The sequence below is a fragment of the Bison bison genome, unplaced genomic scaffold (genome assembly GCF_000754665.1).
Source record: "Bison bison bison isolate TAMUID 2011002044 unplaced genomic scaffold, Bison_UMD1.0 scf7180017864191, whole genome shotgun sequence".
NCBI classification, from domain to species: Eukaryota; Metazoa; Chordata; class Mammalia; order Artiodactyla; family Bovidae; genus Bison; species Bison bison.
This window is the reverse complement of record NW_011494763.1, coordinates 394,747-405,745: the sequence shown is the minus strand read 5'-3', so window position 1 is coordinate 405,745 and position 10,999 is coordinate 394,747. Positions and strand designations below refer to the sequence as shown.

Here is a 10,999-nt window from a genome sequence, read left to right as displayed (position 1 = left end):
TTCACGGTAGTACCAAGAAAAATGAGACTGCAAAATTGTGAGTAGCGGTTTCTGGGGGCTAAAATTGGGAGGGAGGTCTATGAGGAAGAGGAGGGCCAAAAGGTGCGAATTTCCTGTCAGGCAAAATTTCCATATCTTCAGAACTTTCTGAGAATCGGTAGAAATTTCAGTGCACAGGGGGTGTGGGCATTTCAACACAGGTGACAAAGTATTTATTAGCTACCACTTATAAGCAAGGGGGTATAGCTCAGGGGTAGAGCATTTGACTGCAGATCAAGAGGTCCCTGGTTCAAATCCAGGTGCCCCCTCAAGTAAGTCTTATTTTAGTACCCACACCAAATTACACCTTCATGTGGGCTTTTCTCGGTGGGCAGATTGAGGGGTGCAACAGTTGGTAAAGGAGATGGTGGCAAAGGAGTTGGTAAAGTAGAAAGGAAGCTGTCGAGCTCATCTCCTGGGCTGGGGCAATGGAAAGTCCCAGAACCAGCAAGATGATTCTATCCTAGACCATGGGGACTCCAGGCTCATCTGAGCACTAGAACTACCCGGAAACATATAAACATACACATCCCCCTCTAGGCCTGTCTCCAGAGATTTAGGTTTTGTTTGCCTGTTTTCAACAGTAAAACATCTCCTGATGTTCCTTTCTGAAACTTCCTTTCAGTTCCATCCTGAAACTTCCTTTCATCCACTCACATCACAGAAACATCAGAGATGATTTCTTTTTCTGGGGCCACATTTAGCAGCTCCTGTACTCGATCATCCTGAAAGCCCTTCTCGGAGAACGGCAGTCGCTTTAGAGGACTTGGCATGAATTGAAGGCTGGGGAGAAGCTTCAGGGCCGCCAGGTTGGAGGGGGTCCACGCTCAGGCGAAGGAGAGGGAATGGGTTTAGTTCACAGTGGAGTTGTCCTCATGGGCTGATGGAAAGTAAAAAAAAAGGTGCTGCTGAGATTACAGTTATAACAAGGGAAGGGCCTGTGGGGTTGAACCACAGGGACCCCATTTTCTCAGCTCCATCTCAGGCCGGCAGTCTTATCCCCTCCCCTCCTTTAGCCCACTTATAAGGAATGTGTCCAAGACAGATAAATTCTCCATCAGCTTTTACCCTTGCTTCCATCTGAGATAAACCGCAGAAGAGTGCCTTTTGCTGATCCTGGTCATGAGTTCTGGTCATGAGATCCCCATGGGGGAGGACAAAACCCTGGTTCCCATCAGTGTGGATGTCTTCCTCCTGTAGTGGTCAGATTCTGTCTTCAGCTTTGGTCCCTATAATTCTCCTGGTACCCCATCAGCGGCGCAGGGCGCCACTCTGAATGATGCTGGATCGTTGTCCGCCAGGTCCTACCTGTGAAGGTCATCCACAATAAACTTTCGTATTTGTACTTTATGGAGTCGTCTGCTTCTTTTTTCATTCTTAAAGTTCCTTCTCGGTTCAGAGGATGTGATTTGGTCTCTCCACCTTCCAACAACTCCCTTTCAGTTAATTTTCTGTGATTGAAAAAAACGTCTTTTTTTAGCCTCTGGTCCCGTGGAATGAGTCTTCGTAGGATGGAGGAGAGGTCGGATAGTTTAGGTCTTTGCCAGAAAGCCTCTCTAGCTTCTTGCAGCCCCAGGTGAACTTCTCCAGGGCTGACTGGATGCCCATTAACACTTACCTTAGAGCCTTGCAGACGTCACCTTTCCTGCGGGTTCATCCCCCCTTCACAGCGCACATGCACCGCCGTGGCGGGGAGCTGGGAGCTTTGATGCCTCTCCTATGTTCCCCTTGTAACCAATCACAGTGAGGTGCTTATAGGAGGTCCTCAGGGCTCCAGTCGCTCCATCCTGAGCTGCTTCAGCAGGGTCTGCACAGAGCGGAGACTAAAGAAAGGGCAGTGGTGGCAGTGATGGGCACTGTTGAGGGAGCATGCGGACGGTGACTGGCGGCTACACAGTAGGGGCTGCAATCCACTTTCAGTCATGCGATCCGTGCCACGCCCCAGGCTACTTTTCCATCAGAACCTCAGTCACCTGCCTTTAACAGGGACCCTGGAAATGTACTGTGGACGTTGGCTTTCAGCCCGAGCAGCAAAGACTCACAGGGCCCGTGGTCGGGGGGCGGGGGTGAGTGGGCTCCAACATGTTTTCTCAGGAAGATGATCCAGGTGACTGCTTCCGTTTGAGTTTGGTAGGAATAGGTTGCCGATCTTACCAGCTCTCCAGAAATAAGTAGAAACTTTCAGTGTGTTACAGGAGTCCTGGGTGTGACCATGAAGGTGAAAGGTGGTTGTATGAGTGATAAGTCTCTTCAGTTGTGTGACCCCGTGGACTGTAGCTCACCAGGCTCCTCTGTCCATGGAATTCTCTAGGCAAGAATACTGGAGTGGGTTGCTATGCTCTCCTTCAGGGGATCTTCCCGACCCAGTGATCAAACCCGAGTCCCCTGCCTTGCAGGTGGATTCTTTACTGCTGAGCCACTGGGGAAGCATGAAAGGTGGTTATTAGACACCCATAACAAGTAAGGGGGTATAGCTCAGGGGTAGAGCATTTGACTGCAGATCAAGAGGTCCCCGGTTCAAATCCGGGTGCCCCCTACTGCACTGGACTTTTTATGGAATATTGGAGGAAAGCTGGCCAAGGCAGTGGTTTCCATTCTGTTCTAATGGATGCTCAGTTATTCACAGTGGCAGCTTGTATACAGTGGGCCGGTTGTCTCCCGAGGAAGCTCTTGCATGCATGCATGCTAAGTTGCTTCAGTTGTGTCTGACTTTTGTGACCCTGTGGACTGTAGCCCACCAGGCTCCTCTGCCCATGGGATTCTCCATGCAAGAATACTGGAGTGGGTTGCCATGCCCTCCTCCAGGGGATCTTCCTGTTATTTCAGGTCAATAAACTCACATCATGACCACCTGGGGGCGCATCTAGCTAGTTCACAGACTTCACTGCCCTGTTTATTCCACTTGAAATTCCGGGTCCTCTCCCTCCACTCTTCCTCTCCATTTCTTCATCAACAATTTGTTGTTCAGTTGCTCAGTCGTGTCCGACTCTTTGCGACCCCATGGACTGCAGCACAATAGTTAAAAGCGAAAATCATACTGTCTGACAGGTTTTCTCTTCCAAAGCGAGGTAATAATAATAACCACTAATAATATAATTGTGGGCTTCCCTGTGGCTCAGATGGTAAAGAATCCACCTGCAATGGAGGAGACCCGGGTTTGATCCCTGGGTCATGAAGATCCCCTAGAGGAGGGCATGGCAGCCCACTCCAGTATTCTTCCCTGGAGAATCCCACGGACAGAGGAGCCTGGAGGGCTATAGTTCATGAGGTCCCAAAGAGTCAGACACAACTGAGCAACTAACGGTAATATAATTGTAGCTGCAAGTTGCTTAGTTATATAAAATATTTGCCTAAGAGGCATGAGGTTACCACTAGCTTTAGGAAAATAAAAAAGATCCAGGTTAGGGACTAAGAAGTTCACCAGCCTCCCCAGTGTCCCCGCCAGCACCCCCAGGTTTAATGCACAGATACACAGGCTGAAGAGACACCTTCTGGTGGTACTGCATGTGTCTCCCAAGAGATTGGCAGGATCTCTTTGACTTGCTGTTTTGTAGTGCAGAATAAGAGAAAGACAAATTCTAAAGGCCCTTCCAGCAATAGATGTCCATGCTTCTCCAGGCTGCTGCTGTCACCACACATGGAGGAGAAGGGGGAGATGCAGGCATGTGAAGGGGTAGGGTTGTGGGACTCCAGGGCCTGGGAGGGAGACCTCTATGGGTTGAGCTTGTGGAGGAATAAGTTGCTGGTCTTACCAGCTTCCTAGAAACCAATAGAAACTTCCAGTATGTTACATGAGTCCTGGGTGTGACTATGAAGGTGAAAGGTGATTATTAGACACCTATAATAAGTAAGGGGGTATAGCTCAGGGGTAGAGCATTTGACTGCAGATCAAGAGGTCCCTGGTTCAAATCCAGGTGCCCCCTGCCATATTGGGTTTTTCATTCATGGAGACTGTTACTCGTTCCATTTTTCTTCATTTTTCCACCAGTTCGGATCCTCCTTGAAACAGGAAGCTCCAGGTCAGCACTAATACAGGAGCAGCCTGGGTGGACACCCCTTCCTGTGTCTTCCTGCACTAACACTCCAGGTATCCCGCCTCCTTGTGGCATCTGCGTTTTCTTCTTCTGTGTGTTTCTCATTTCTCCAGCTCTGTTGGATCCTCAAAGAGAAGGCAAGGCCCCCGATACAGACTGATGGGTGTTTTTAGGGCAGGCTAGAAAGTTGTAGATACAGCTGACTTCCCAGGAACAGACAATAAATGGTAACCCTAAATTACCACCCTCATCCAAAACAGTTTGGCACAGCAGAGTGGGGGTGGGGGTGGGGTCAGACCTATGGGAACAAGGGGCCAGGAGCCCAGGGAGGGGTGTGTGGGCAGTTATGGAGACCTTTGGGCAGCTCTTGGGCTAAAGCAAGGCGATCGGAAGTGGGTTGGGGGTTCATCAGGCAACTGCTCTCCCTTTCTCCTTGTTGATGACCCAACACACCAACTGAGGCCTGAAAAGTTGTAGACTGGATGGAAGATGTCTTACTAGGAGCCAGGTCTGGCAGCTTCCAGAAAGTCAGTCCTGGAGGAGATCTATAACTTAATTTTGTAGAGTTTAGTGTCACCACACGGATGAAAGGTGTTCCTCAGAATGTGCTGGTGTTCCTGGGGGGATAGCTCAGGGGTAGAGCATTTGACTGCAGATCAAGAGGTCCCCGGTTCTGGGACTGGCACAAAGGTGGTCAACAAAGGCACAAATGTAGATCAATGCAACAGGATAGAGAGCCCAGAAATAAACTCAGGCGTCTACAGTCAGTTACTCTGCAACAAAGGAGGCAAGAGTCTACAATGGGGAAAAGACAGTCTCTTCAATAAGTGGTGCTGGGAAAACTGGACAGTTACATGAAAAAGAGTAAAATCAGAACATTCTCTAACACCACATACAAAAATAAACTATAAATGGATTAAAGACCTAAACGCAAAACCAAATACTATAAAACTCCTAGAGGAAAACATAGGCAGAACACTGCTTGACATAAATTGCAGAGATATTTTTTTGGACTGGTCTCCTAGAGTAATGGACATAAAAACAAAAATAAAACAAATGAGACCTAATTAAATTTAAAAGCTTTTGTACAGCAAAGGAAACCATAATAAACAAAATGAAAAGACAACTCACCGAATGGGAGAAAATATTTGCAAAAGATACAATAGACCAGAGATTAATTTCCAAAGTATACAAACAACTCATACAGCTTAATGTTAAAAAAAAAAAACTCAAAAAAAAAATGGGTGAATATCTACATAGGCATTTCTCCAAAGAAGACAGCAGGCACAGGGAAAGATACTCAATGTCACTAATTATTAGAAAAAGGTAAATCAAAACTAAAAAGACAGTTACCATACGATCCTGCAATCCTGCTCCTAGGCATGTGTCCTGAGAAAACTCTAATTCAAAACAATACATGCGATCACAACATTGTTAATCAGCTATATCCCAATACAACATAAAAGATTTTTTAAAAAGATGCCCCTCAATGTTGATTGTTCACTGCAGCACTATTTACAATAGGTAAGACAGGGAAGCAACCTAAATGCCCATCGACATGAATGGTACATATATTTGTTGTTGTTCGGTCACTAACTAACTGACTCTGCAACCCCGTGGACTGTAACACTCCAAGCTCCCCTGTCCTTCACTATCTCCTAAAGTGTGCTCAGATTCATGTCCACTGAGTCAGTGGTGCTATCTAATCATCTCATCCTCTGCCCGCCCCTTCTCCTTTTGCCTTCAATCTTCCCAGCGTCAGACATGTGCAGCATAAATGGCAGCTTGCAGCAAGCGCTGTGAGCAGTGGTTGGAAGCAGGGTCTTAGTTTCCCAGACTGGGAGTCCTAAAACTGGGCCAGAGGAGCCAGCAGTTAGGGCTAAGGTCCCTAGTAGTGTCTGCCTAGTCAAGACGAATTCAGGCAAGGAGGCAGAAGGAAACGAGTAAAGTAAAAATTTTATTGAAAAGAAAAGTACATGCTGAAAGGAGATGGGCAAGCTCAGAGAGAGAGTTACGCCTTTGGGAAGTTTAAATCCTTTATAAGGGGGCAGTTCTATGGGTCTTTGTCTTCCCGTGCCTTATTCCCCCCTGGTTAATTTGTCTCAGGACCTTCCCCTGGGGTGTGCACACCTTAGCCAAGATGGATCTCAAAGTGAAGGCTTCTGGGAGGAACAAGACTCATTCTGGCCTGGAATTATCCTCTGACTTTTGACTCCAAGTCTCTCTGAGCATGTGGAGTGTCCCCTTATCTTTTACTCAGGAATTTTTTCTTCTCTTTGTCCTTGTCATAATTATTCCCTTGAGGTGTTTACAAGAGACTAAGACTGGCTACTTACCAGTCAACAGAGGGCTGATTGTAAATTCCTCAACTAAAGCCCACCTATCTCTTATCTCAGGAAATGCAAAGAGGAGGCTGGCTGATGGTAAATGTCCAACGTGGAGCCCATCTATCTCCTAACCTCAAGAGGAGGGGAAGTAGTTGCAGGGGTGTCAAGGCCTCAAAGGGGAAGCTGATGGGTGAGAGGGAGAGATTCCAAAGGTGGGAGAGACAGCTTGCAGCAAAGAAAGTTTACCTGCTCCCTGGCGTGGAGATGGAGGGGACCAATCAAAGTGAGTTCATCTTACACATTTGCCCACAGATCACAGAGCCTCTGGTAGAATGTGGTTCTTCTCCAGCAGCATTTCTTGGTCTTAGATTTATGTTAGCTTAGGTCCATTCATGATCTAGGGGATTCCTAAATCTACTCAGCCACCTTACACTACGTTACATTCAGTTGCTCAGTCGTGTCTGACTCTTTGCGACCCCATGGACTGCAGCATGCCAGGCCTTCCTGTCCATCACCAACTCCTGGAGCTTGCTAAAACTCATGTTCTTTGAATAAGTGACGCCATCCAGCCATCTCATCCTCTGTCGTCCCCTTCTCCTCCTGCCTTCAATCTTTCCCAGGAGCAGGGTTCTTCCCATCAGATGGCCAAAGTATTGGAGTTTCAGCCTCAGCATCAGTCCTTCCAGTGATTATTCAGGACTGATTTCCTTTAGGATTCACTGGTTTTCTCTCCTTGCAGTCCAAGGAACTCTCAAGAGTCTTCTCCAACACTGTTAGGGGAAGCACACTGATTGAAACCGCCCACCCTGGCCAGGCACCACAATAACCGTTTGCATGAGCTGTTTTACAACAGGAGGTCCTGGTAAGCCTCCACCAACCAGAAGAGTTTGGGAAAGGTCAAAAGGAGACACCACCTGTCCGACCACCTTCTAGAATCCTTCTCTTTGGCATCCATCTTGGCTGAACAAGGCGTGCACCAACAGGAAGGACTCTGAGTCAGAAGGATTGGCTAAAGACAACCTGGAAACTATTCATCATCATAAAACCCGAGACGGCAAGCCATGTGACAGAGCTGTTCTCCTGGGTTCCCTTACCCTCCTGCTCTCCACCCAGGTGCCCTTTCCCAATAAAATCTCTTGCTTTGTCAGCACATGTGTCTCCTCGGACAATTCATTTCCAAGTGTTAGACAAGAACCCAGTTTCGGGCCCTGTAAGGGGTCCCCTTTCCTTCAACAACACCACAGTTCAAAAGCATCAACTCTTCGGTGCTCAGCTTTCTTTATGGTCCAACTCTGACATCCATACGTGACTTCTGGAAAAACTATTGAACATATGGACCTTTGTTGGCAAAATAACATCTCTGCTTTTCAATACGCTGTCTAGGTTTATCATAGCTTATCTTTCAAGGAGCTGCTGCTAAGTCACTTCAATCGTGTCCGACTCTGTGCGACCCCATAGATGGCAACCCACCAGGCTCCCCCATCCCTGGGATTCTCCAGGCAAGAACACTGGAGTGGGTTGCCATTTCCTTCTCCAATGCACGAAAGTGAAAAGTGAAAGTGAAGTCGCTCAGTCATGTCTGACTCTTAGCTTAGGACCCACCAGGCTCCTCTGTCCATGGGATTTTCCAGGAAAGAGTACTGGAGTGGGCTTCCATTGCCTTCTCCGTTTCAAGGAGCAAGTGTCTTTTAATTTCATGGCTGCAGTCACCATCTGCAGTGATTTTGGAGCCCCCCAAAATAAAGTCTGTCACTGTTTCCACTGTTTCCCCATCTATTTGCCATGATGCCATGATCTTAGTTTTCTGAATGTTGAGTTTTAAGCTAACTTTTTCACTCTCCTCTTTCACTTTCATCAAGAGGCTCTTTAGTTCTTCACTTTCTGCCATAAGGGTGGTGTCATCTGCATATCCGAGCTTACTGACATTTCTCCCAGAAATCTTGATCCCAGCTTGTGCTTCATCCAGCCCAGCATTTCCCATGATGTACTCTGCATAGAAATTAAATAACCAGGATGACAATATTTAGCCTTGATGTACACCTTTCCCAATCTGGAACCAGTCTGTTGTTCCATGTCCAGTTCTAACTGTTGCTTCTTGACTTGCATACAGATTTCTCAGGAGATAGGTAAGGTGGTCTGGGATTCCCATCTCTTGAAGAATTTTCCACAGTGTGTTATGATCCACTTGCAAACCATTTCATTATTCTTGCCTTGAGAACCCCATGAACAGTATGAAAAGGCAAAAATATAGGACACTGAAAGATGAACTCCCAGGTTGGTAGGTACCCAATATGCTACTGGAGATGAGTATAGAAATAACTTCATAAAGAACGAAGAGACAGAGCCAAAGCAAAAACAATGCCCAGTTGTGGATGTGACTGGTGATGGAAGTAAAGTCCAATTCTGTAAAGATCAATATTGCATAGGAACCTGGAATGTTAGGTCCATGAATCAAGGTAAAATGGAAGTGGTCAAACAGAAGATGGCAAGAGTGAGCATCAACATGTTAGGAATCAGCGAACTAAAATGGACTTGAATGGGTGAATTTAACTCAGATGACCATTATATCTACTACTGTGGGAAAGAATCCCTTAGAAGAAGTGGAGTAGCCCTTATAGTCAAGAAAAGAGTCCAAAATGCAGTACTTGGGTGCAATCTCAAAAATGACAGAATCATCTCTGTTCATTTCCAAGGCAAACCATTCAATATAACAGTAATCCAAGTCTATGCCCTGACCATTAATGCTGAAGAAGCTGGAGTTGAACGGTTCTATGAAGACCTCCAAGACCTTCTATAACTAAAACCCAAAAAAGATGTTCTTTTCATTATACAGGATTGGAATGCAAAAGTAGAAAGTCAAGAGATACCTGGAGTAACAGGCAAATTTGGCCTTGGAGTACAGAATGAAGTAGGGCAAAGGCTAACAGAGTTTTGCCAACAGAACACACTGGTCATGGAAATCACTCTCTTCCAACAACACAACAGAAGACTCTACATATGGACATCACCAGATGCTCAATACCAAAATCAGATTGATTATATTCTTTGCATCCAAAGATGGGGAAGCTCTAGACAGTCAGCAAAAACAAGACCGGGAGCTGACTGTGGCTCAGATCATGAACTCCTTATTGCAAAATTCAGACTTAAATTGAAGAAAGTAGGGAATACTACTAAACCATTCAGGTAAGGCCTAAATCAAATTTCTTATGATTATACAGTGGAAGCAAATAGATTCAAGGGATTAGATCTGATAGACAGAGTGCCTGAAGAACTATGGACTGAGGTTCGTGACATCCTTCAGGACACAGTAATCAAGACCATCCCCAAGAAAAAGAAATGCAAAAAGGCAAAATGGTTGTCTGAAGAGGCCGTACAAACAGCTGAGAGAAGAAAAGTGAAAGGAAACAGAGAAAAGGAAAGATAGACCCATTTGAATGCACAGTTCCAAAGAACAGCAAGGAGAGATAAGAAAGCCTTCTTAAGTGATCAATGCAAAGAAGTAGAGGGAAAAAATAGAATGGGTAAGACTAGAGATCTCTTCAAGAAGATTAGAGATACCAAGGGAACATTTCATGCAAAGATGGGCTCAATAAAGGACAGAAATGGTATGGATCTAACAGAAGCAGATGTTAAGAACAGGTGCTAAGAATACACAGAAGAACTATACAAAAAAGATCTTCATGACCCAGACAACCACGATGGTGTGATCACTCACCTAGAGCCAGACATCCTTGAAAGTGAAGTCAAGTGGACCTTAGGAAGCATCGCTACAAACAAAGCTAGTGGAGGTGATGGAATTCCAGCTGAGCTATTTCAAATCCTGAAAAATGATGCTGTGGAAGTGCTGCACTCAATATGCCAGCAAATTTGGAAAACTCGGTAATGGCCACAGGACTGGAAAAGGTCAGTTTTCATTCCAATCCCAAAGAAAGGCAATGCCAAAGAATGTTCAAACTACCGCACAATTGTACTCATCTGACATGCTAGCAAAGCATTGCTAAAAATTCTCCAAGTTAGGCTTCAACAGTACATGGAAGTGTGAACTTCCTGATGTTCAAGCTGGATTTAGAAAAGGCAGAGGAACCAGAGATCAAATTGCCAACAACTTGGATCATAGCAAAAGCAAGAGGGTTCCAGAAAAACATCTACTTCTGCTTTATTGACTACACCAAAGCCTTTGACTGTATAGATCACAACACACTGTGGAAAATTCTTCAAGAGATGGGAATCTCAGACCACCTTACCTGTCTCCTGAGAAATCTGTATGCAGGTCAAGAAGCAACAGTTAGAACTGGACATGGAACAACCGACTGGTTCCAAATTGGGAAAGGAGTACATCAAGGCTGTATATTGTCACCCTGCTTATTTAACTTATATTCAGAGTACATCATGGGAAATGCTGGGCTGGATGAAGCACAAGCTAGAATCAAGATTGCCGGAGACATATCCATAACCTCAGATATACAGATGATACCACCCTTATGGCAGAAAGTGAAGAACTAAAGAGCCTCTTGATGAAAGTGAAAGAGGAGAGTGAAAAAGTTGGCTTAAAACTCAACATTCAGAAAGCTAAGATCATGGCATCTGGTCCCATCACTT

At 45.7% G+C, this 10,999-nt stretch overlaps 3 non-coding genes across 3 annotated transcripts; all 3 read left to right on the top strand.

Moving 5' to 3' along the window:
* Positions 1 to 236: 236 nt before the first annotated feature.
* On the top strand, positions 237 to 308 carry TRNAC-GCA. The gene has a single exon. It is a non-coding gene; the product is annotated as a tRNA-Cys (tRNA).
* A 2,195-nt stretch (positions 309 to 2,503) lies between these two features.
* TRNAC-GCA lies at positions 2,504 to 2,575 on the top strand. The gene has a single exon. It is a non-coding gene; the product is annotated as a tRNA-Cys (tRNA).
* A 1,315-nt stretch (positions 2,576 to 3,890) lies between these two features.
* Positions 3,891 to 3,962, top strand: TRNAC-GCA. The gene has a single exon. It is a non-coding gene; the product is annotated as a tRNA-Cys (tRNA).
* The last annotated feature ends 7,037 nt before the right edge of the window (positions 3,963 to 10,999 follow it).